The sequence below is a fragment of the Anneissia japonica genome, unplaced genomic scaffold, assembly GCF_011630105.1.
Source record: "Anneissia japonica isolate Jap-2015-1 unplaced genomic scaffold, ASM1163010v1 scaffold724_len3256291_cov202, whole genome shotgun sequence".
Classification (NCBI taxonomy): Eukaryota; Metazoa; Echinodermata; class Crinoidea; order Comatulida; family Comatulidae; genus Anneissia; species Anneissia japonica.
In genome coordinates, this window is record NW_022744966.1 from 2,187,502 (window position 1) to 2,190,529 (window position 3,028).

Sequence of the window (3,028 nt, forward strand, 5' to 3'; positions counted from 1 at the left end):
CGTTAAACAAGAAAGCGTCATTTGCGTGAACAATGTAAAGGAAACTAGTCTAACCGAATCGTAGCTGGTAAGTTATTAATGTGACTTTATTATGTAGGCCTAAGTAAATTTACCGCTATGCAGTAGAAATTTAAAATCAGTTAAAATGGTGCGCTTAAAATGATTCTGAATTTGTTTAAAGAAAACAGGTGAGTGCTACTAGCTGGAAAGCTGTTTAGTTAAAGCATGTAATTTTAAATTGTAGGCCTTTTTGACGCTGAAATTGTCCCAATCATATGTCTATTATTCTACCGTACACGGGACCGTACACCGGTAGCGAATGCTTGTGTGCAGGCAACCGACTCCGATAAATATTCGTAACGTTAAACCCGTTGAAATAGTGGAGGAGTCTGATAAAGTTTTGTAGATAGAGGGCGCAATTATTTGTTTTCATTTTTTAAATTTAAATACGATTTCTCTTTGTAAAGATCATCTTGTTTTATTGAATATAGAACCTTCTTGAAGAAGGTTCTATATTCAATAAAACATTGAATTCCCACAACCCAAATCAATTAGATATATTACAGACGTTTTACTACAGCCTTTGATTACTAGCCAGTTTACGCGTGGATGATACAAAGGATGGCAAGATTTTTATGCCTCCGATGAGAGGGGATTGTTTTCTCTTTCTATTGTCAATGAAAGCCAATGAAATGAAGGCCTACTTAAAACACAGAGAAAACCAAATCAGGTGGTTTTTTTTCCAGGTTTTATTAGCTCAAAAAATAACGTTTATCTAAAGTAACGAATAAATTAAAACCAGCTCCAAACATGATTTATTCATAATTTTATGGTATCATTAACATGATTTTAATATTAATTCTCATTATTAGTATATTTATTATAGTATTATTGTAGAACAATGTATTTGTGGAAAACAATATCTCATTGAAGAGCGCCGATAAGGTTTTAAAACAAGGGTATTATCAAAGATACCCCTTCACTCATCATAATTCATGTTAACAAATATACTCTTCACACATATATTGGGTCAGTAAAACAAAATCACATACAAAACAGTCCTACAGCACAGCGCTGAATTCTGCAGTGTTAGTGAATAAAATGACGAAAGTATAAATCAAAGACTCTGATTCGGCAATTATACCTTTACAAATCATTAATTAATTTTAAAAATGAGTGCAATAATTAAAATTAATTTCGAAAAACATTTCACTATTAAATGGAACGAACTTAAGCCTACCCACTAAAATTTCTTGTTTCTATTATAAGATTTTATCAAATTCGCCGTATATTGCTTATTGGAGTAGGCCTCCCTACTATAATACGTGTGGCCTTTGGACTGGACGATGGGTGCCTTAATTCAAATATATGGTATAAGTTATGGTAACCTATGGTAACCATACGTTATTTTGTGGAAATCGAATCAAATAAAATGTATTTCCCTTGCAATACTGATAAAAAATATATACAGTTACAATATTCAATCAAGTCAATAAAACATAAACACATACCAAACAATAAGGCAAGTAGGAATGCCCATAGGTTCCCTTACAGACATATCGTATATAATTCATACCATACTTTGCCATTTCAAAGTTTCCTATGACCGACACATTGAAACATTGAGAGGAGGCAGTCTCTACGAGTATTAACTCATTGCCTCCTTATATCACTAAGGTAAGACTCACTAAGGTAAGGCAAGGTAAGTATACTGAACAAATAAAAAATATACTGAACAATATAATAAGGCCTTATTTATTAATTAACTATTAATTATTGATTAATTAACTGAAAAACATAAATATAAATGAATTAGCTAAATGAATTCACTATCCCGTATTTATGAATGTCAGCTTACTCTCCTTGGTAATATTTATATTATGTTTGTTGTGAAGTGTCTTCACATGGAGATCCATATAGACTAGAAAAAAAATCCGAAAAAAATGAGTTAGGGGGAGTGGAATGTTAGAAGCAATCCACATAGCCAGATATCCTAATTAATCCCTTCTGGTCACCCTAAGCCCTGTTGACACTTGATTTTACTCCTTGTATACAAATGACGGCCATTTTGAAAAATGGCCGCCAAATTTATCTAAAATGTGCATAAAATTGAAACTAAATAAGCTACAGATATGATTTTGGTGTCTAAACTCATAATTTCTAGACAGGCAACAATCTAGACATATAAAAACTACTGTCACTCAAGCCAGAATCTGTCTCTTATCCACATCTAGATGTGTATAAGAGACAGCTGTAGGACATATAGCATTAATCCAGTGGGGTGGGTTGCCCAGCCGGCCAGGACCCTTGCATTTGTAAACATTTTTTTTTTAAATGGAGATAAAGTAATCAAATTTAAAAAGTCTGAATGGGAAACAAAATCATAATTTTCTTTGCGACTCCCAGTATCGAATAGACTATGAGTCCTTGATTAGACCTTTGCGATGCCCGTGAGGGGAGAGGGAGAGGGGGAGCATAGCTCCCGTCGAGAGGAAGTCAATAATTTTTTGTCGAGGAACACTGCTTTGAAAAAGCATATTTTTACCATCTGAGAGTGCCAATTTCGAGCGTCTAGAGGGCCTCAGCCCTAACCATGGTGGGGCTGAGGCGGGTGTGGAATACCTATTGGTGCCCCCCTCCCAGTCAGAAAATTTCTGGATCCGCCACTGAGGTTTCAGCATGCCTTTTGCAAGCCAGGACCCAGTAGTATTTTCTTACATTTCTTTACAGAGGGGGGTTCGTCCAAATCCCATGAACCCCCCCCCCCTGGATCCACCACTGGAGAGTGAGCTTTCTTTAAGATGGCGTTAGCCTCCTTCCCCTAGATATCACATTGATTATCATCAACAATTAGCTGACAATAGCTAACATGGTGAATTACACATAATTGATCAGTACAATGAAACAGCCACACTAGTGAACATTACACTCTGTGGGGCTGCAGACTCAATACTCCACATGTCTTGGGTTAGTTTGGGTATTGTGCGATGGCTCCAGAAATCACTATCTTGTAAATGTAGGCTTAGAA

General features: G+C 35.6%; 1 protein-coding gene across 1 annotated transcript in view; it reads left to right on the top strand.

The window, feature by feature from the left end:
• The window catches only part of LOC117119801, a gene marked incomplete in the record, with an annotated part of 19,344 nt that continues 16,316 nt past the window's right edge, over positions 1-3,028 (top strand). The window contains 1 exon segment of the mRNA XM_033264717.1: positions 1-67.